General features: G+C 40.1%; 1 protein-coding gene across 3 annotated transcripts in view; it reads left to right on the top strand.

Moving 5' to 3' along the window:
- NME7 (NME/NM23 family member 7) overlaps positions 1-24,190 on the top strand; it is a 262,956-nt gene that overhangs the window by 89,487 nt on the left and 149,279 nt on the right. The window lies entirely within an intron of this gene.

The following is a 24,190-nucleotide window of genomic DNA, read 5'->3' as shown; positions in this document are numbered from 1 at the left end:
AAAGTGAAAAAGGAAACAGTAAAAGTTACCTGGTTTTCCATTGTCTTGACATTGTTAATACTTTTATATTTCCTCTAAATTCTTTTCTTCTGAATATGTGGATGTGTGCATGTAATTGTTGACATGCATTGTTAAATTAAACATGTTGAATGACATGTAATTGTTAACATGGTTGCAATGTATGTCCATAGGATATTGTTTTAATTTTAGGGAGCATTTTGGATGCTCTTAATTCTTCACGAATATTTTAATAGTTGTACACCATGCAGTCATAGAGATGTAGCATAATATTTGGCTACTTAGGTTGTTTCCAGTTTTTTGATGTTAACAATAAAGTTTTAAAGAATATCTTTGTACATGAATATTTGACAGTATCTCTAGTCATTTCCCCTGGCTAGTTTTCTAGAAATAGAAGTATTGGTTGAAAGGATATGAAGATCTTAAAGATCTTGTTGCATAATTAATACTTCTTTAATTATTTAGGAAGTACTTTAATACCTTGTAAATCCTTAGGACCACAGTTATAGGGAGCTAACATGCACGATCGGTAACGAACATTTATGGAGACCTTTCCACCATGTGCTAGGCCGTATACCGAGTACCTTATACATTATCTCCTTTCGTCTTCATGTCAATTATGCCAAGTAGGTGGATATATCATTCGTTTCCAGATAAGTGAACTGAGGCTATCTGAGAATAAGTTATTTCCTCCAATATAGAGCAGGGAATCTAGGATACAGACCTGGTCTCTTCTACCCTCCACGTTCTCTCCTCTACGTATACGACTCCACAGCAAGATGCTTACGGTAACACGGTTAGCAACACTTCCACAGGAAGGAATGATAATATTTGAAAGGGCTGGTGTTGACAGGCTATGAAAAACAAAATTGGGACTTTATGTTGCATTCATTTTCTTACCTTGGGATGAATACACACACACACACACACACACACACACACACAAACACATGCACACGTTTATACCCAAATATGCACACACACATATGTGTACACATACATACATACATGTATACACATACACATACATAATATGCACATATATACATATATAATACACATGTTTTATTTTATTGTTATGTTTATATGTTATGTTATGTATAAATAAAGTTTATTTATTTATTTGGGGCGCCTGGGTGGCTCAGTCGGTTAAGCGTCCGACTTCGGCTCAGGTCATGATCTCACGGTCCGTGAGTTCAAGCCCCGCTTCGGGCTCTGTGCTGACAGCTCAGAGCCTGGAGCCTGTTTCAGATTCTGTGTCCCCTTCTCCCTCTGCCCTTGCTCTGCTCGTGCTCTGTCTCTCAAAAATAAAAAGACATTAAAAAAAAATTTTTTTTTTAAAGTTTATTTATTTATTTTGAGAGAGAAGGAGAGCATGAGCAGGGGAGGGACAGAGAGACAGAGAATCCCAAACAGTTTCTGCACTGTCAGTATGGAGCCCAGCGCGGGGCTGGCACTCATGAACCACGAGATGATGACCTGAGCCAAAACCAGGAGTTAGGTGCTTAACTGACTGAGCCACCCAGGTCCCCCCCCCCCCCACACGGTTTAATATGATGCAACAAATTCTTCTTGTTTAAAAGCTTCAACTTCATTAAAAAGCTTACCTTTGGCATCTTAATACATTCAATTGGGTCTGCAACTGTTTTATTTTCTTCTAAGGAAAAGTGGGATTCATGGAAAGGCAGGAATAAAATAGGATTCTAGTAAATATGGTTATGTACTTTATTAATTGGATAAATAGAACTGAAGTAATGAAAGTGATTAAATGAATGGTGATGTCAAAATGATTTATTTTATTTATTTATTTATAAGATTGGCTATGTTTCATGTATTTATATTTGATACATAACATTAGAGGCATATGAGTTGATTGAAGGAAATTTTGTAAAATCTGGTCAGATGGCAGAATACTTTTAACGTTGGCATTTTGAGGCCTTTGTTTTTCTTTTCTTTCTAAATCTCAATTTTAGGGATCCTTTTAGACCATTTTAAAATGTGTAATTAATCCACTATAGCTTAGAGTTAAATTGTGGCTGCAGTGAAATGTAGTTCAAAACCTCGTGTTGAATTTATTGTTAGATTTACGTGGGCCCTTTCAAGTGCTGGCATATGTTTGTCTTTTTCTATAAGGATCTCACTTCCCGGTGTATTTAATTTCACCTGTGGTCTAGAATAGGTATGAGGGAAGAAGGGATTTTTTAAAAAGGTGGTGTTGATGGGTGAGCAGTTGAAATAGAATTGGGTCATTTCCTTCTGTTGTCTGTCACCTTCCCCAAAGAAGTCCAGAATAGTTTCAGCCAAGCAAACCTGTTGCTTAGTACAGTGAGAACACGCCTTGATGGTCTTGGCAGACTTCACTAGGGAGAGAGAGTGGGCCTGTATTGTAGGGTTTTGGGTGTGACCTTTACAGATTTAAGGTGGGTCTTGCACTGATCTGATTGAAACTGGGTAAAGTTCATGATCTAATGGTTTAGGATTAGTGGGAACAGTGAGACAAAGCTCTTAACCAAGTCTTGTTAAGTACACAGTTCTTGGATAAGTGAGTTGTTTGTCCAGTTGAGGGAATACTGTGGACTGTTTGAGTAGTCTATTGTTGGGGCAAATGGACTTTTGGGAAGTTCCTGAAGCAAACAATGAAGTTATTTACTGATTTATAGCCTTATCTTCGGGTAAGAATTTCTTGGCACAAATAATAAAGTCATGTGGATGTAGGCAGCCTCAGTTCTTAGCCCTATAGTTAATTTGTATGGATGTGGAGGTTTACTTCTCCTAAGAGAGCTAGAAAAAAAGAGAGCTTAGTTTGCAGATGAGGTGGCGGGAAAAAATGATGGGGTACACTTGGGGCATCTGCCGTGTTCCTGTATGTAGATTAAAGTACATTTTGTCACTTGGGGACTCAGGATTTACAAGGGAAGAAAAACAAGGAGAATGTTCTTATGTTCTTTTTTCTTTCTTAATTTAAAAGCTATACAATGTGTTTGTTTTGATGTCCTCAGTATTATTTCCATGTAGCTAGTTTAATTCCATCAATGAAATGAATTATTTTTACTCTGAAATCAGGCTGTGTAGGTTTGTCTTTTGCCTCTGCTGCTTACTAGCTGTGGGAAATTGCATTAAGTATCGAACCTCTTTGTCCCTTGTTTCCTTATCTATCAAATAAATATAATATAGCACATCATCTTAAAAGGGTAACTGTAAGGATTAAATGCACTGACGGCAACAGTTAAATGGCTAAATGATTAATTAACTGGTTAAATGTCAGGATGCATGTGTTAATGCCCAACTCTTAACATGCTCTATGTGCTCGACATTCCTACTATTATGATTACTACTCTATTCGTACTGTAATTTTTCCCTCAGGTTCTGGTTCTAATTTAAATCCATGCAGGAGGCTCCTCACTTACCCCTGGTTGATTCAGCAGTCATCAGCAGTTCACTATTCCATTGGGCCATTGTGGTTGGCCGGGGGGGGGGGGGGGGGGGGGGATGGAGGGGGGGGGATGGAGGGGGTGGGGAGCAGGAGGTGGCAGCCAGTGCCGGGATAGCTGCTTCTGCCCTTGTGTCACCCAGATTTAGCCTCTGAAGTACTAGAGTCCTGAAATTTTTTTGGAAAATTTCCCTTCTTATAACGGATTTAGGCATTAAACAGTTTCACTGCGTTTTTCATAATACTCTCCTCCCTGAAATGTCGTTTCTCCCGTAGTAAAGTGAGTCAAGGTGGTTTCTAAGTTTCCTCTCAGCCTTGAAATTTAAACCCAGTATTCGGTACCTCAGTGTTGTGTTTTGGCTGTAAAATTAATGCTATGTTCATGGAGACTGTTTCAAAGCATGTTGGATTTTATTTTTACAGAGGTATGGAGAGACAGTGTTGGGGTCTGCTTGCATTTAATTAGTTGGGAAGCAAATTACTTCTGCGAATTCTGGCCAGTTGACAAATTTACCCCCGAGTTGACTCTGATATGCTAACTAGCACAGGATGAATACAGCAAGGTCATGTTTATCAAGTTTTTCACTTTTTAAAATTGGGTTATTCTTACTCAGACTCTCTTGCAGAGTTTTCATTTCCGCCCCAAATGGTAGTTTGATGCTAGGTAGGCCCAGAGCCCCATAAGACACGTGCCACCAACTTGGGCTGCTTGAATTGGTTAAGTTCCTAATTTTTTGGTGTGAGATTTCCTTCAAGTAATTCAGCCCCTGGGACCCTGTGGAAGTGGTGTGAAATTTTTGGGTGCAAAGACATTGGACGGAAACATCGTAAATCTCACTTTGTGCCAGTGAAAATTCCTGGAGTGGGCCCAGTTTTCCTTAGAATGTCACAGTTTTGGAGTTCTGTGAATGTTTTATGTTCTATCTGAAAGAGTAGACAAAACAATGGAGGGAACTTATAAGAGATGCACCAAGTACAGTGAACTACACATAAGACCTTTGCCTTTGAGTGCGTTGAGTGTAGCAGCATGCATTCTCAAAACACAAAATTAGAGGCAGTGAAAACACCTAATAGATTTGTAGGTTATGAGGATGTTAAATGAAATCAGTGATTTTTTTAAAAAGTTTATTTATTTATTTAGAGAGAGAGTGTGAGCAAGGGAGGGGCAGCGAAAAAGGGAGAAGAGCGAATCCCAAGCAGGCTCCTCACTGTCAGCCTGGAGCCTGACGTGGGGCTCGAACTCCCGAACCGTGAGATCATGACCTGAGCCAAAACCAAGAGCCGGATGCGTAACTGACTGACCCACGCAAGTGTCCCTGAAATTAGTGATTTAGAAGGAATCTCAAGAGGCAGTGAAGCATCCGACTTCGGCTCAGGTCATGATCTCGCAGTTTATGAGTTCGAGCCCCACGTCAGCTCTGTGCTGACAGCTCAAAGCCTGGAGCCTGCTTTGGATTCTGTGTCTCCCTCTCTCTCTGCCCCTTCCCTGCTTGTGCTCTGTCTCTCTCTCCTTAAAAAATAAATAAACATTAAAAAATTAAAAAAAAATAAAGGAGTTTCAAGAATTTTGCTGGTTTAACGATCCTGAAGAAGTAGGTGTGTATTATTAGGCTATTAATTTTTTTTTTATTTTGAAATAGTGAAATTTTGTTTGCTAATATGTTTCAAATCTAATAGCGTTTAAAGTAAAATATAAGTCCCGAGGATTGTCAGCTGTGACGACTTGACTGAGGGGTAGAGGGAAGATTCAAATCTGGTTAATGAGACACTTGAAGGGCTTTTCTCAAGGATAGCATCACAAAAACAGTTTTAATAGTAATACCAGTTCACATTTGTGGAGTGCGAAGGACTTTATGTGAATTATTTTATCCTCAAAACTATAGCATAGGGAGTATTTGAAGCGCATGTCACACTGAGGAAGCCCGAGCAATGAAACGTTAAGTAACTGGCCAAAGTCACTTGCTGGCCACCAAAGAGTCAAAGCTCTTAGGTGGTGGCGTTGGGATATGCACCACATTTGCCTTCATTCTGTCACATTGTACCATTTTGCCTCTACATGGATTATCACTTAGACCATCTAGATTCCCATCATCACGTTTGATGGATTATTAACCCATTTTACAGGTATGGAATCGAAGCATTAGAAGACATAGTTAACATCCTGGCATGCCTACGGAAAGCCATCATGGGTAGAAGGATATTTAATAATGGGTATGAAGGGTGATTTTAATTCCTAACATCTTAACCGGGTGAAAAATACAGTTTAAGATAGGACTTAGAGAAATTATTGCTGTTCTGGTCAATAATGGCAGTTAAGAGATAAATAATAAACAAGTTCTTGAGAATTCTAAACTTAGAATACCTCCTTAAAACTTTTCTAGTTAGATGTGAGTAGTGCTTTTTATATTCTTGAAGGTGTTTAGTCGCTAAGAGCAGTCCTTGTTTGTTTTCTTTTACATTTCAAGAATCTACTTTTTGGGGTGCCTGGGTGGCTCAGTTGGTTACGCCTCTGACTCTTCATTTTGGCTCAGGTCATGATCTCACAGTTCGTGGGATCGAGCCCCTGCACTGGGCTCTGTGCAGACAGTGCAGAGCCTGCTTGGGATTCTCCCTCTCTGCCCCTCCTTGGATCTCTCTCTCTTCCTCAAAATAAACAAAGAAACATTTTTTTTTTTTTTTTAGAAAAGAATCTACTTTTCTTAGGTATCATTTATTTACACTTGTTTGAGGTCACTCTCCCTTGCTTCTGCACTCCAGTGCCACTGTCTGCCTTTCAGATCCCCAAATACCCCTCACCCTTCTCTCCTTGAGACTCATTCCTTGCTTTCCATTTGCATGGAGTGTGTGTGCCCTCCCTCCTCCTTCCCCGGCCCCAAGTATCATTTCCTCAGGGAAAGCTAACCTCACACCCCCAGAAGATACTAGGTTCCCAACTGACGTGTTCTTTTAGCATTCTGCTTTTCTTCGGAGCCCTTAACGCAGGTTGCTGTTATATATTAATTAGTCCACATACTGTATATTATATAGTGATTTTTGACTAATGATTTTGCGTGCCTCCTCCACAATATTACAAACTGTGATGGCAGAAACAGTCATTCTTCTCTAAATATTTTGCACTCTTCATTGTAAAATATTTTCTTTTTTTTCTTCCCTTTTTTTTTTTTTTTTTTTAGCTCACGTGTTATTTCCTATCTACACATTGTCAGAGAATGAGGTCTGTGATAATTGGTTCTTTGAAATTTGTCGATGTCCTTTGTTACTTAGTGCATGGTTAAATTTTAAAAATATTTCCAGTGTGTGCTTGAAAAGAAGGGTATTTGTCGCACTCTTCTCTCTTTGTATAGAAATAACTGTTGATTCAAATCTGTTGTTCAGATCTACATCCTTCCTCCATTTTTTTCTTTTTTTGTCTGGTTGATTTATCAGCTTCTGAAAATAAGTTTTTAGACATTCTCCCATGTTAAAATTACTCATTCTTGTTATGAATTTGTCAGTTTCTCCATTTAATTAGGACTGTTTTTGCTTTGTATATCCTGTAGCTACATTGTTATGTATGATTATTACATCTTTTTGTTTATTACTCGGTGTCCTACTTCATTCTCATTAATGGTTTTATGTTGTTTACCTTAAACGTAAGGTGGCATATCCTTTTTAAAAAAATTTTTTTGAGCCTTTTGCTTCTAATACATATCTTATAGCCACTATGGCTAAATTTTGTTTTATTTCTACTTTTAAAGATTTTTATTTTTTCAGTCTTAGGATAGTTGAATTCAACCTCTTGCCATTTATTATAGTTACTGATCTATTTGGATTCCACACATTCCAAAATCGGACAGATGTGTTCATATTGATTTTGTAGAGTGCTGGCAGGGCTCTTTGAAGGTAAGCAAGCTGGCAGCTGTCATTTTCTTCCCCTGCCCCCCGGCATAAACACAGAGGCACCTGCAGGAGGCGGGGCTACACAGACACCGGTAGCCTTGGCCTAGGGCTGAGAGCAATTTTTGCTAAAGCTGTGTGCTCACCGCACCCAGCCCCTGCACGCACAGCTGCCCCGTGTGCCCCACCAAGGCACAGCGTGGCACCCAGCCCAGCTGTGACCTTCGGCTACCTTCCTGCACCACGCCCAGCCACCAGGTGCACAGCTGCCTCCGCGTGCCTTGCCCAGCCACCGCACCGTGCCTGGCCACTCACCCTCAGCCACCACTGGGTCACACTCCCAGCCCTGCGCCCCTGGCCACCCTGGCACACGGCCCCGGCCCACCGTAGTGCTTTTGGGGATCCAGCATAGGATTAGTGGCCCCATGCAACTTTTGCTAACATTGTTGTCCAGTTCCCAAGTTCCCAGGGTGCACACCCCCCTCAGAGCTGGCCTACCTGGGTCCTGCTAACAACACAGAGAACAAGCACAGCCCACAACGGAGAGTCAGTGTAGACGACTGCTCTGAAAGGAAAAGTGGCTCAGATACAACAGCAGGGCATAAGCAACACACAGAGGCTATTCTCCGGAAGTGCCAGGTTCTGGTGCACAGGGGACATTGCACTGCAGGGCACTGTAGGATCTCTTCTTCATAAAGTCACTACTTGCAAGAGTAGGAGACATAGCTGACTTCCTTAACATACAGAAACAGACACAGAGAGGCAGCCAAAATGAGACAGAGAAATTTATCCTGAACGAAAGAACAGGACAAGGCACACGCAGAGATCAAAACAAAACAGATATAAGTAATATGCCTGACAGAGAACTTATCTCTTTATTTGTTATTATTTTTTTAAGTTTATTTATTTTGAGAGAGAGAGGGAGCGTGAGTGCGTGCATGAGTGGGGGAGGGGCAGAGAGAGAGAGGGAGAGAGAAAGAGAATCCCAAGTAGGCTCTGCACTGTCAGCTCAGAGCCTGATGCGGAGTTTGATTCCACAAACCATGAGATCATGATCTGAGCCGAAACCAAGAGTCAGACGCTTACCTGTCTGAGCCACTTAGCCACCCTCCCACCCTGATAGAGAATTTAAAGCAACGATCGTTAAGCATAATCATCGGACTCGAGAAGAATGGAAGATATGAGTGAGACCCTTAACACACGTATGTATATATATGTGTATTATTCAGCCATAAAAAAGAATGAATTCTTGCCATTTGCAACAGTATGGATGGAACTAGAGTATCATGTTAAGTGAGAATAAGCGAGAAAAGTCCGTCAGAGAAAGACAAATAGCATGTGATTTCATTCATGTGGAATTTAGGGAACAAAACAAATGAGCCAGGAAGAAGAGACAGAATAGGAAACCAAGAAATGGGCTCCTCACTATAGAGAACAAACTGATGGTTACCAGAGGGGAGGTCGGTGAGGGGATGGGGAAAATAGGTGATGGGGCTTAGGAGTGCAGTTGTCATGGTGAGCACCGGGAGATGTGTGGATTGTTGAATCACTGTATTGTACACCTGGAACTAAGGTAACACTGTATGTTAACTGGCAGTAAAATAAAACCCTAAAAAAAGAGAAAAGGCTGTATTTAGCAAATGATAAAGAAAAGAGAATGCTTTCAACAGCCGCTGATAGAAATCTTTTTTCATCTTTTCAGTTATTGCTGCGAGAATGTTATTTTTCCTTTTCTTAACTTTTATTTTTTCATCACCTTTATTGATGTTTAACGTCTATAACCATGCACACATTCTGAAGGTACAGTTCCAACACTAGTGTCTCAACCTCTGAGTTTAGAAGTCCTCCTTTTTTTTTTTTTTATATGTTTGTTTTTTTTTTTGAGAGAGAGACCGAGAGAGTGAGAGGAGGAGGGGCAGAGAGAGATTGGGAGACTGGGAGAGAGAGAACCTCAAGCAGGCTCTGTACTGTCAGTGCAGAGCCCGACATGTGGCTCGAACCCACAAACCCCGAGATCGTGTGACCTGAGCCGAAACGAAGAGTTGGACGCTTAACTGACTGAGCCACCCAGGCGCCCCAGAAGTCCTTCTTAATGTATGAACTTGGTCTTATCTAATGGCTCCTTCTTGGAGACAGGTGGAGGATGAATAAATGGTGTTGATTGTTTGAAGACGTTACCATGGGAGAAGCGAATGGATTGATCCCAGGCTTGCCTGTGTGCCTTTATGATTATAGGCTCTCTATCAGTGAAAAAGCAGTGACAAGTCGTTGTGTCCCTTCCCTTTGGAAATCAGAGCTTGCTCTTCACATCTGACTGGAATAAAGAAACGTCTGTTGCTAGTCAGCCAAAGCCCTAGCACTTAGCAACTGTGATGTGCACATGAGGAACCTTAGGCTGTCTTTAGAGCCCGGTGATGTGTAGGAGAAACCACAAATCTATACTCATCTGTCTGAATCAGCGGCCACAAGAATCTAAATAAGGGAATGGCAAGGAGCTCAGTGAAAACCCTACTGGACATGGCAGGGTTAATTTAACGTACGGTGTTTGGAAGGCCTCGTATGCTTCTGCGGCTTGGCATTTACTAATTGCGTGACCTTGGAAACACTTCTTGGATGCCTAAAGCCTCATTTCTTTTAATCTGCAAAATGGGGGTGGCGGTACCTACTGCCATTAAATAAGTTCATACTGGTGATGCAGTTTCCATAGCAAATGTGCAAGGAAATTAGGTATCAATAACCACAGTTTTAGAGATTATATCACAGGATACATTAAAAAAAAAACAAACTCAGTCAGTAGTGATTCCTTTATCTATTGCTTTAAAATAAACCATCCCCCAAACTTAGTTCCTTAAAAATGATTTTATTGTTTCTTAAAATTCTGTGGATCACCTGGGCTCTGCTGGTGATTCTTCCGTGGCACACGTGGGGTCGCTTGAGTGGCTTCTTCAGCTTGGGAGCTGTGCAGGAGCTAGAACATTCAAGATTGCTTGCCCCCCTCCAGAGACTCTTCCCTCGTGGCCTCTCATCACTCAGTAGTCCACCCTGGGCTTCTTTGTGGCATGGCTGCTGCCTTCCAAGGAGAGCATCTCAAGACCATCCTCCACGTGTAAATGCTTATCCAGCTTCTGCTTGCGTCGTGTCTTCGTGTCTCAGTGGCTAAAGCAAGTCGCACGGCTAAGTCCAGAGTCAGTATGAGAGGGGATTGTGCGGTGCACGAACACCAGGAATTATGGCTCATTGGGTACCACCAGTGTGGTAGTTTCCTTCAAGTGATATAAGGCACCCTGAGACCTTAACGTACTTGGGATGTGAAACTCAAACCTGAATCCACGGTGTTGTGTCACTAGTATGGGAGACCGTGCTTCTCAAACTCTAGTGTGTGCTAGAACCACTTGGGCAGACTTCTTAAATTCACCTTCCTGGGCCCCAACTTCAGTAGGTTTGGACCAGAGACCAAAAATGCGCATTTTTAACAATCTCACCAGGTTGTGTTGATGAACACCCAATTTGAGAACCATGTATCAGGAATTTTCAGGCCAGGGAACACGGTGCATTTCCTGTCGTGATCAGCCTCTGTCAGAGGCCAGCCTAATGAAATTTTATATCCAATGGGAGTTTCTTAGTTCCTTCTCTGGGAGAGGTTAGTAACCGCCATGGCTAGGGGATGGTTAGGAAAGAGGCACCTCTTGGATTTCAGTTGTTCCAATAGCTCAGAGGTAGGCCCCTTGGTTTTTAGGTTGATGAGAATTTCTTGGAATGATGGAAAATTTGGGTGGCCGGGACACTCTGTTCTACCAAAATAGCTTCTCTAATACTCTGAATTCTGTGCAGCAGTTGTTTAATCAGAATAACAGATAAATTTGATCTGTGGCTAGGCAGTCTGTAGATTGACATTTCTCACTAGTGAGATTGGAATGGAACCTAGTTTCACTGAAAGAGCGTTGGACCAAGTCTAACAGTAAGGAAAATGACTTCTAAAATAGGTGTCCGAAGGTCATAGTGTATATCAACAACAGCCAAATTATGGCAAGAGCCTAAATGTCAATCAACTGACAAATGGATAAAAAGGGTGTGACACACACACACACACACACACAGCCCGACCCACCCACGCACAGTGGAATGAAATCTTGTCATTTGCAACAATGTGGATGGAACTAGAATGTATTCTAAGCGAAATAAGGCAATTAGAGAAAGATAAATATCATATGATTTCACTCAACAAACAAAATGGATGAACATAGGGGAAAAGAAGGAAAAATAAGATAAACAGAGAGGGAGGCAAACCAAGACTCTTAAATACAGAGAACAGTCTGAGGAGAGATGGGTGAGGGGATGGGCTAAATGGGTGATGGGCATTAAGGAGGGTACTTGTTGGGATGAGCACTGGGTGACATATGTAAGTGATGAATCACTAAAATCTACTCTTGAAACCATTATTACATTACATGTTAAATAAGCTGGATTTAAATAAAGTTTTTAAAAAAAGAAATGATACAACCTAAAAGAAAAAAGTCATAGTGCAGTTTTTTTTTTTAATCTTTTAAAATGTTTGTTTATTTTTGAGAGAGAGAGAGCATGAACAGGGAGGGTCAGAGAGAGAGGGAGACACAGAATCGGAAGCAGGCTCCAGGCTCTGAGCTGTCGGCACAGAGCCCGACGTGGGGCTCAAACCCATGAACCATGAGATCATGACCTAAGCTGAAGTTGGACATTGAACCGACTGAGCCACCCAGGTGCTCCCATAGTGCAGTTTTAAGCTTTCATAATTTCAGAATTTCTTTTATAGTCTATTTTTTGTATTCCGAATAATATTTAATTTTAGGTTTATGTTCTGATAAATATTTTAAAAAGAATATTATATAATTAAACTTTCAAATCATATTTTATTCTACATTTGGAGCATTCATACTTCTGAGTTACCAAGACCTACACTAAGACTTGTGAGAGACATCCTGCATGTGTATTACTTAAGGGATGATGTTTATTGGAAGGAGGAGCGTTTCATTTGAAAATAAATTGGAAACTTCATTTTCCCATTCCTTTTTTTTCACTTTTTTATACTTCAGCATTCAGCCGTCATTATACAGGGAATAATGTTATTGAAGCAACTTGACACATATACCTTTGAGATATTGATCTGTTGACCTACTAGGTTCTTTGTATACACAGAGACTTCTAGGAGGGACAGGAGGATCAAGGCAGGCTCTTATGCAGAACTCTGATGACAGAGTTCTCCCCTTGCCCCTTGCCTATTTTACATGCACTGTCTGTTAGAGGACTGTGTAACATACAAACTCTGTTAGAGGACTGTGTAACTTACGAACTCATGAGAACTAACAGCATAGCTAGACAGGAGGTAGACTCCAGGAAAACATGTATCAAAGTTTGTAGCAGAGGTAGCTTGTTCCCATTCCTTTGCCTTGGAGGAACACCTGGTACTGGTTTTCTGTGTTTGTGCCTAACCTGTCCTCTGCAGAAATGCCTGTGTAATTGTACAGTGGCCGAAGGAAGACAGGAGTTTCTTCTGCTCAGGCTGTGGTCCTGCTCTTTGAGCTGCTTCCTTCCTCCAGCCCAGGAGCAGTACGTATCCCTGTAGAGGTGGGGTCCAGGGATCCAATGCACATGCTGTTGCTTTATCAGGACCGGTTTTAAAAATGAAAAGCCAAGGCAGCATGAGTTCATGTTGTAAGACTTTAGAAGATTGATTCAGCTTATATGGCAGATTATAAATGCTGAACCTCTGACAATATAATTATAATTGCTTCTTTTTAAAAAATGTTTGTTTATTTTTAAGAGAGAGAGACAGAGCACGAGGGGGTGGGGGTGCAGAGAGAGAGGGGGACACAGAATCCAAAACAGGCTCCAGGCTCTGAGCTGACAGCACAGAGCCTGACCTGGGGCTCAAACTCATGCACCATGAGATCATGACCTGAGCCGAAGTCGGACACTTAAGCGACTGAGCCACCCAGGTGCCCCATAATTATAATTGACTCTTATGAGGGAGAAAAAAGGCACACATCTAAAGAAAAGATGGTAAAGGTCTTTGAAAAGCTGGGGTTTCCAGGTGACATGTTAAGAGATGGGAGGAGTTGACACTTCTGAAAAATGCTGAAGGGACATGAATGCTGTACCCGTTTTTGGAGGGGATTGTTAATAAATGGTAGCCTGCTTTTCTACACAGTCACACCTCTTCTTACTCTAGAAACCCTGTGGTTCAAGGCCCTCACATGTTTTGGCAGTTAGTTCATTTGGAACCTATCACCGACTTACAGCCACTGCTTCTCTGTGTTACAGGCGGTGGCTTGTGTCTGCGAAACGGAGAGTGGGTTGCTCGTCCTAGTGACTTCTCCAGACCTGTTTTGGTGGTAGTTACTACAGAATAGCCTAGTTACCAAAGGAATGGTTGGCAGTGTCTCTTCAGGATAATCCTGATGATTTCCATTCCAGCAAATTGGAGAGAGCCTCTGATGTGTTTGAAATCAGTCGTGAAATTTGGGGTAGATTTATGCTGCAGACACTCTGTTCTGTTTTTCTTATTCTTGAGAATATCCTAGATTTGAGATCAGAACAACTTGAAGCCAAATCTTTTTCTTTTTCTCCATATTTTTATTTAAATTCCAGTTACTTAACCTGCAGTGTAATACTGGTTTCTGGTGTAGAATGTCGCGATTCATCACTTACATACAACACCCAGGGCTCCTCCTTAGTACCCATCACCTATTTAACTCTTCCCCCCGCCTACCCCCCCCCCCCCCCCAGTAACTATCAGTTTATTCTCTATCATTAAGAGTCTGTTTCTTGGTTTGCTTCTTTCCCTGCTGTGTTCTTTGTTTTGTTTCTTAAGTTTCACATATGAGTGAGATCATATGGCATCTTTCTTCTTCTGATTGACTTATTGTGACTTATTATTACTATGCTTAGCATAATACTCTCTAGCTCCATCCACATCATTGCAAATGCAAGATTTCTTTTTTTTTTTTTTTTTTTTTTTTGATGGTGGAGTGATATTCTATTGGATATATATACCACATCTTTTTCTCTGTTCATCAGTTGATGGATAGTTGGGCTCTTTCCATAATTTGGCTATTGTTAATAGCGGTGCAATAAACATTGAGGTGCACGTATCCCTACAAATCAGTACTTTTGTGTCCTTTGGGTAAATACCCAGTAGTGCAATTGCTGGATCGTAGGATAGTTCTATTTTGAACTTTTGGAGGAACCTGCATACCATTTCCCATAGTAGCTACACCAGTTTGCATTCCCGCCAACAGTTTAAGAGGGCCCCTTTCTCGGCATCCATCCTTTTGTTTCCTGTGTTGTCAATTTTAGCCATTCTGGCAGGTATGAGACGATACCTCCTTGTGGTTTTAATTTGTTTTCCCTGCTATTAAGTGATATTGAGCATCTTTTCATGTGTCTGTTAGCCAGCTGTACGTCATCTGTGTAAAGCTGTCTATTCATGTCTTCTCACTTTTTTAACTGGATTATTTGTTTGTTTTTCGGTGCTGAGTTTTAGAAGTTCTTGATATATTTTGGTTACTAACCCTTCATCAGATATGTCGTTTGCAACCATTCTGTAGGTTGCCTTTTAGTTTTGTTGATTGTTTCCTTCACTGTGCAGAAGCTTTTTATTTTGATGAAGTCCCAATCCTTTTTTTTTTTTTTTTTGCTTTCGTTTCTCTTGCCTTAGGAGACAGATCTAGTAAGAAGTTGCTGCAGAAGCCAAATCTTCCTAAGCATCAGGCTGAGTCAAAAGATGAAATTTCCAGTATAATTTGTACGGTGTTTGGCTTTGCGTTAATGACAGTTTTCATTTAATATGATCACTGTTAATGTGATTCAAAACACATGCCTCAAATTCTTCATAAGTATGGTGTGAGCAGATATATATTGATATCGATGTCGATCTATCACCAACTTGAGTGTTTGAGGAAAAGTCATCACTCTAAGAAAACCATCTAACATAGGTAGATGATTAAATAATGTTGAATGTTTTCTTTAGGAACTGTGTTTTTTAGGTGTTGGAACTACCAGAATGTTCCTTTTAAGGAATAGACACCAAGGAGATACAAAAGTGGGTAATGCTAAGTTTTAGCCGGGAATTTATCTGGGTAGCTTTTACTGGCATTTGTCTCATATTAATAGAAGTAATCTACATTGCAGAAAATTTAGAAAACAGAAACATGTTTATTTTAAAAACCACTTACTCCCACCATGTAGAGATTCCTTTTGCAGTGTGGCACATTCTTCCTTCTCTGCTGTGTTCCATAATCATAAAGTGAGCAAAATAAGCAACACTTAAGGATATATGCCATCTAAGTCTATTCATATAAAGTTCAAATATAGGCAGAAGTCAACTGTGTTTTTTATGTGTTTTAATGCATATGTATGTAGTAAAGAATACAGAAATGCATGGAAAAGGTTATTCCAGTCAGGTATTCACTGAGGCGAGAAAGGACAGTGATTGGGGAGACACATATGGAGGGCTTCTGGGTGCTAGGAGTATTTTGGTTTGCTTACTTTAGTGGTGGTTACCATAGATATTCACTTTAAAATTGTTTATGAAACTGAACATATCTGTTACATATTTTACCACCAAATACATACTCTTTATATTTTACAGTAAATACATAGAAATTGAGTGAGGCATAGCATAGATGGCATAGTATGTATTTCAGTAAAACAAAGGTTGTGTCTGTACATTTGTATGTACGTTGAATATTTTTAGAAGAATATATAAGAAATTCTAACAATGACTGCTTTGGAGAAGGACTGAGATGCCGGCATAGGGGGGAGACACTTTTACCATTATGCCCTTTTATTTCCATGTTTTCTGATGAAGAATGGTCTTAAAAATTAAGTGATAGTGGGTAAGGAAAACTAAGACAAAAATACAAAATTTAAGAATTTAACACCTCTCATGGAGTTCCTGAGTGGCTCAGTCAGGTAAGCATCTGACTTCGGCTCAGGTCATGATCTCACCGCCCGTGAGTTCCAGCCCCGCATCGGGCTCTGTGCTGACAGCTCAGAGCCTGGAGCCTGCTTCGGATTCTGTGTCTCCCTCTCTCTCTGCCCCTAACCCACTTGCATTCTGTCTCTGTCTCTCTCAAAAATCAATAAACATTAAAAAAAAAAAAAGACTGTGTAGGTTTGGAGAAGTCTGATTAAGGAAAAATGTGACTGAAAGTTAAAATCATAAGGCTTTTCAGGTCACATTACGCTTTTTCATGGTCAGGAAAATGGTTTTTATGACACCCTTCTGTCCTCAGACATCTGGCTCACAGCCCTGCTTCTCAAATGTTGTGTGCACCTAGGTCACCTGGGGGGCTTGTTAAAATAAAGACTCCGAAGTGTCCAGTTGAGTAGGTCTGTATTTTTGTCAAGTTCCCAGGTCATGGTCATGCTATTACTGCTAAAGTGGGCACTACATTTTGAGAACCTCTAGATGGGAGAGTTGCCCCCTACATGAGGACTATCCTGGAAAATGGAACAAAAACGGATGCCCATACCCAGGGCAGGTAGTATATGCTTCCAGAAGACAAGGGGCAGAAGTTATATAATTTGTGGCCCATGTTGTGGAATTATGTCTATTTAAAACATTTTTTTTTTAATGTGTGTTTATTTTTGAGAGACAGAGAGAAACAGAGCGTGAACAGGGGAGGAGTGGTGAGAGAGGGAGACATAGAATCCGAAACAGGCTGCAGGCTGCTGTCCGCACAGAGCCCGACCCGGGGGCCTGAACTCACAAACTGAGAGATCATGACCTGAGCCAAAGTGGGACGCTCAACCGACTGAGCCACCCAAATGCCCCCAATTATATGTCTATTTTTAAGCCTGTCTATGAATGACAATGTATGTCTTAGCCGAGGAAATCAAAGCCACTTAAAATCAGCAGAAGAAACAGTGTTCTTGAAGTAGATAACTACATTTGTGCATTTCCTTTAACTGTGACCTGGGGTAGCTAGAATAAACAAAGATCAATGTACTTATTTTTTAAAAACGGGACAAAAGACTGGCTTTGAGAATCTTTTTCTTTCGGACCTTTTCACAAAAAAGGAGGCCAACAATGGAACTCATTTTAAGAAAGGGAAAAGATTTCTTTGTTTTGTTCCTGTTGGAGCTAATAATCGATGGTTTGAATTACTTTTTCATTGGGTTTATCTTTTTAAGGCTAACAGATTTCCGTCGATGAATTATAAGATGTATAGCCCTTGTATAACTCAGGAAAATCTCCTAGAAATATGAAGTCGGCCTCTAATGGGACTCGTGCTTATTCCCTCCACAAGAGGGACTGGCTCTTTCAAAATTAGGAAGGATCTCGCCCTGTACTGGAGCTGGCAGTATCCTGTGGTGTCGAAACTCAGTGTTGCTTTGTGACTGAGTGATTGACTTGTTTTCTGTAGTAACCTGGCATTGACTTTGGACTTCTAATGACCTATTTGCCTCACGTTACAAAATTTTCAGTTTCTGGTCTGTCTGCCCGGTTCGCTACTTTTGTTTTTCTTGGACTGTCCTTGTTTTAAAATTGTGATCTCATTTTAGTCATGCTGGCTGTTCTTGGCTTCTTTTGCTGTACCGAGCCTACCCCTGTCTTCCCAGCAAAGGAGGGATTCTTGACTGCCTTTTCCTGGAGATCTTAGATCCTACACATCTTTTCTATTGTTCCTAAGTTGGTATGGAGCCTGCTTTTATTTTCTACTCACTTAATTACAACTATCATGAATTTTAATGCACTTAGCTACCATATTGTGGGTACATCTGTAAAGCTACATTGGTTATTTTTATTGCCTTGTAGGGAATTTACATATTATGGTTCTTAGGATATTGGTAAGGATAAACGTGTATTTTAGATGTGGGGGTGTGGTGTAAGTGGAGAATCAGAAATGCTATTTGGATGAATTAGGTCTGTCTTTCATTACACCTACTTGCTACTAGAATAGATTTTACGATCAGCTAATGGAATAATTTGAGATCTTTTAAGACCTAAGAGCCTCACTAGCTCTCACTTTAACAGTTCTGCTAAATACAGACTCTCCTCTGCAGTTAATTTAAAGTGATTCTACAATATCTTTGCTTACTAGAAGGCAGACACTCATAACACATTTGCATCCAAACTACTTTGCAGGTATATTTTCTCTTCCGATTAAAAATTACTGGAAAAAAAAAAATTACTGGAAGATTGGGATGTCTGGGTGGCTCAGTTGGTTGAGCATCCAACTTCAGCCCAGTCTTGGTTCGTGGTTCATGGGTTCAAACCCCATCATCCGGCTCTGTGCTGACAGCTCGGAGCCTGGAGCCTGCTTTGGATTCTCTGTCTCCCTCTCTCTCTGCCCCTCTCCCACGTGTGCTCTCACTCTCTTTCCTTCTCTCTCACAAATAAATAAACATTACAAAAATTAAAAAATTGGGGTGCCTGGGTGGCTCAGTCCATTAAGCGTCTGACTTCAGCTCAGATCATGATCTCATGGCTCGTGAGTTCGAGCCCCGCGTCGGGTTCTGCGCTGACAGCTCAGAGCCTGGAGCCTGCTTTGGATTCTGTGTCTCCGTCTCTCTGCCCCTCCCCTGCTCGTGCTCTGTCTCTCTCTCAAAAATGAACGTTAAAAAAAATAAAAAATAATTGCTGGAAGATTATTAGTGAAGTGGCATTGCCTGGGAACATATTGCTGTCTAGGAAACTGAAAGCTTTTCCACCTGTTTTTTATGCCCAAGGTTATTTGTTATGCATATCTGCTGGGATTAGTATTAAGTTCCTTGTGTCGAATTTAGTAACGCTTGTGATTTCTCTTGTATTTTGCTGTTGAAATTGATCTGAACTCTTATCTCTAGCTCTGAGTGTCCTTTTCATGGGCTCTTGTGTCTATGAGTTGGGTTTTGTTTTCATCTATTTATACCTTCTTACTGCATGGAGTAAGCTTCACATTGATAGTAAAGGCGGTTTTCAAGTTTTCCCACGGTAGAGGGGTGCATTCCTTGCCTGCAGGGTTGCTTGTAGGTGTATGGGTTACTGTAGAGTATGAGCATCATGATATAAAGGGAAAATATCAAGGAAAGACCTTAGTATCAGGGTAAGTTCTTTCCATAGAAAGTATTTTTTTGTCACAGTTTTAAAGAATGTCGTCCAGGGGCGCCTGGGTGGCTCAGTCGGTTAAGCGTCCGACTTCAGCCGGGGTCACGATCTCGCGGTCTGTGAGTTCGAGCCCCGCGTCGGGCTCTGGGCTGATGGCTCAGAGCCTGGAGCCTGCTTCCGATTCTGTCTCCCTCTCTCTCTGCCCCTCCCCCATTCATGCTCTGTCTCTCTCTGTCTCAAAAATAAATAAACGTTAAAAAAAAAAAAAGAATGTCGTCCATCTACCTTGTTAACTACTTAACTTTTCTCTTGATGATTTTCTCTCTATCAGAGTTTTGTAGCACTGCTAATACACAGTAAAGTGATTATTGTTTCCGCTCTCTTTTTCCCTCAAATGTTGATAAGCATCAAAATGGTTAGAAGGAAAGAAAGCTTAAACTCTGAATCATTAATAAATTGGGCGATCATCCTGTGAACATTTCAAAATTTGCTAGATACAGATTTTATATTCTTCTGTTATTGATTTTATAGTATATACTCAGAAGATCAAAAAAGGTAAATTATACATATGTAGATAATGTGTATTTTTGCATATTGTAGGGGATGCAAACTTTTACCTTTACCCTCGTAGAGTTTTTTCTGTCCTTGATGGGAAGTACGTTGCTTTCCTGCTAATATGGGGAGGATGTCTTTCATGTGGGGAATTTCATCTCCTGCTATTAGAAAAAGAAGAAAGGTCAGAGTGTTTTTCTTGCATTTGCTGAGACACTTGAATGTCTTTAACTCACGATAGTCAATATCCCAGAGCAATGTGTTTTGGGGTGGCATGAATTATTTAATATAGATGAATTATTTAATTAAATGATATGTACATGCCGATTAAATATTTTGACTGTTGTAGTATAACATAATCAGATTCTAGGGCTGGCAGAACTTGGTTTAAATTCCGTTCTGTCTCTGGGTGCCTAGGTGGCTCAGTTGGTTAAGCGTCCAACTCTTGATTTTGGCCCAGGTCATGATCTTACAGTTCATGAGTTCGAGCCCCGCTTTGGGCTCTGCACTCACGGCACGGAGCCTGCTTGGGATTCCCTCTCTCCCTCTCTCTATGCCCCTCCCTTACACATGTGTATGTATTCTCTCTCTCTCTCTCAAAATAAATAAACCTGAAAAAATTTTTAAATAAAAGAAATTTATTCATTCTATCTCTTACAGGCTATTATTCTAGGGCATGTTGTTTTTCTCTTGAGTATAGTTGGTAACAATCTATAAAATGAAGGTAATAATAGTACTTGCCTCCTAGGATTGTTGTAAGGATTACATGAAATAATATGAGTAGCACATACAATACATACAAGAAAGACTAATTGTTGTCTTCTAAATTTGTGTTATCTTTCCACAGTGTAGACTGGCTTCTGATAAGTGACTGCCATGTCAGAGACTGTATTTTCTAATTTTCCTTATACAGTCCTATCACTGGTTTTTTGAAAAGGCTGTTCTCCACTGAATTGCCTTAACGTCTTTGTCAAAAACTGTATTTATGTGGATCCGGTGCTGGGTTTTCAGCTCTGTTCCATTGATCTATATGTCTGTTGCTCTTGATTACTACAGTCTTGATTACTACAGCTATACGATAGTTAGGAAATTGAGGAGACTGATTGCTTTGACTTTTTCTTGGAATTGTTTTAGCTCTTTTAGTTCCTTTCCCTTTCCATATAATTTCAGAATAATCTTGTCTGTATCTACAAAGTATCTTGCTGGGATTTTGATAGGAATTACATGAAATCTATCAATTTGAGGAGAATTGACATCATTGCTGTGTTAAGTCTTCTAAATCATGGATACTATGTGACTCCACTTATTTAGGTCTTCCAGCATTTTGTAGTTTTTTTTTTTTAATCTTCTTAAAAAAATGTTTTTAATGTTTATTCTTGAGAGAGGGAGAGAGAGCATGCGTGCACGCATGAGCAGAGAAAGAGAGGGAGACACAGAATCCAAAACAGGCTCCAGGCTCTGAGCTGTCAGCACAGAGCCCAGTGTGGGGCCCGAACCCACAAACTGCGAGATCATGACCTGAGCTGAAGTCGGACAGTCAGCCGACTGAGCCACCCAGGCACCCCATCATTTTGTAGTTTTCGTAACAAATCCTGTGCATGTACTGTTAGACTTATGTCTAGTAGTTTTTGCCTTTTTGAGTGATTATAAATGATAAAGTTTCAGTTTTAGTGTCCACATGTTTGTTGCTCGTATGTAGATACACTGTTGATTTTTGTATGTTTGTCTTACATCCTGCAACCTTGCTGAAGTCAATTATTAGTTCTAGAATACATTTTGTAGTTTTTTGGATTTTCTGTATAGACAATGGGTCACATACAAATGGAAACAATTATGTCTCTTTCTTATCTGAATGCCTTTTTCTTTTCTTGCTTTATTTACTGGCTTAAACTTCTGGTGCAATTTTGAATAAGAAAAATGAGAATGGGCATTCTTGCCTTTTACGATTAGGCATATTTTAGTTTTAGCTTTTTTGTAGATGTTCTTTATGAAATTCAGGAAGTTCCTTTCTATTCCTCTTTTTTTTCTTAGAGTTTTGACCATGAATGTGTGTTGAATTTTTTCAGAAATTTTGTTCTGCATCAGTTGATATGATCATGTAATTTTTCTTTCAAAAGCCTTTTAACATAGATGACATTGATTGATTTTTTTCTTTTTTAACAATGAACTAGGCTTACATTCCTGAAATAAACCTCACTTGGTCATGTTGCTGAATTTGATTTGCTAATATTTTGTTAAGAATTTTTGCAACTGTATTCATAGTGATTTTGATATGTAGTTATATTGTTTTGTACTTTGCTTTTGGTATTGGAGTAATACTATTTTCATAAAATGAATAGGAATTACCCAGTTTATTTAAGTTTATATTGCACTTTCTTTTAGCCTAACATTGTGTTTTGAATTTATGTTTTCAAAGATTATTTAATTGCACAGAAAAAAATTCTTTAAAAATTTTAAAGTCTGAATAATAGTTGTAGGGGGCACCTGGGTGGCTCAGTCGGTTGGGTGTCTGACTTTGGCTCCGGTCATGATCTCACTGCGTGTGAGTTCCAGCCCTACATTGGGCTCTGTGCTGACAGCTCAGAGCTTGGAGCCTGCTTTGGATGTGTGTCTCCCTCTCTCTCTGCCCCGCCTCCACTCACACTTGTGTGTTCTCTCTCTGTCTCTCTGTCTCTCTCTCTCAAAAATAAACATTAAAATTTTTAAAAACAGAGTTGTAGGAATGCAGTCCTCTTTACCTTTTCCTTGCTTTATTATTTAGAAATTTAACAATATTGGGGCTCCTGGGTGGCTCAGTTGGTTAAGCATCTGACGACTCTTGGTTTTGGCTCAGGTCAAGATCTTGCAGTTTGTGAGATGAAGCCCATGAAAGGCTCAGAACTGACAGGGCGGAGCCTGTTTGGGATTTTCTGTCTTCTTCTCTGCCCCTCCCCTGCTTGTGTGCATGTGGACGTGCATGCTCTTTCTCTCTCTCTCAAACTTTGTAAAACAAATTTAAAAATATTATTAATACTTCTGTGATGAGTTTTTCCCAGTGTAAATCCTTGTGAATCTCTTATTGATCATTAGGATAATTTCAAGAGATGGATTTTTTGAAGGTTTATTCATTTTTGAGAGAGAGAAAGAGAGTGAACTAGCGCGCGTGCGTGCACCCCTGAGTGGGGGAGGGGCAGAGAGAGAGAGAGAGAGGGACAGAGGATCCCAACCAGACTCTGAGCTGACCGCAGCGAGTCCGACATGGGGCTCAAGCTCACAAACCGTGAGACCACGACCTGAGCTGAAGTCAGATGCTCGACCAACTGAGCCACTCAGGTGCCCCTCAAAAGATGGAAGTCTTATTATCAAAAGAAAAAATGTTCAAGTTTTTGAGACACCTCACTTTATCTTCCAGAAAGAGGGTGCCGAGTACTCCCATAGGTGTGTGTATGAGATTGCCTGTTCCATTATATTCTAACTTCTAAATATTATTGTTTGATTTGGTATATGGTTTCTTCTGATTTGTCACTCTGGGTGTTTCTTCGTGTTTCAGTCAACGCTGTTCCAATGATTCTTGAGGAGAGTACTTGTAAATTCCCCAGACTTCGAGTTTTGTTGTTAACTTTTCTGGAAATTTTCTCGTTTTATTGTGTGGTAGTCAAATAAAATGGCCCAGGTAATTTGTATTTATTATAGTTACGTTGGAATGTTTAGCATATGCTTAATTTTTTTAAAAATCCACTTATGTTCATAATATTTTTCATCGAGTCTGCAAGAGTTGGAGAATGGTATGTTTCTGTTTATCTCTCCTTTATTTCTAATATTATTTTTCTTTATGAATGTCATGTCGTATATTCTGTGCATATACGTTTGTGATACTCTGGTTTTACTTTTCAAAATATCCTGAGATATTTTTCCCCTGACTTTTATTTTGTTTATTGTTAATATTGCTACCCATTTGGCTATTTTGATTTTGTTCACTACATAATTCATCTTACTTTCTATATTGTATAAATAGAACATAGTTGGGCTTTAACGTTTCACCCAAACTGAGACTGTCTTTAAGTGGGGATGTATAAGCTGATTTATCTTAGTTTTATGATTTTGATTTGGTTTTAACGTTTTATGTATTAAATCAACTTTTATCCTGCCCTTTTTCCTCTCGTATGGATTTTTGTAGGGAAACTTTCTATTTCAAATTTTCCTTCAAGATTTAAATATTCCTTATGAACCTATAGAAATTGTTTTACTGATGCATGCACCTGTCT

Source organism: Neofelis nebulosa, chromosome 15 (genome assembly GCF_028018385.1).
Source record: "Neofelis nebulosa isolate mNeoNeb1 chromosome 15, mNeoNeb1.pri, whole genome shotgun sequence".
Classification (NCBI taxonomy): domain Eukaryota; kingdom Metazoa; phylum Chordata; class Mammalia; order Carnivora; family Felidae; genus Neofelis; species Neofelis nebulosa.
Note: the sequence above shows the minus strand (reverse complement) of the source record. Positions and strands in the feature narration are given on the sequence as shown.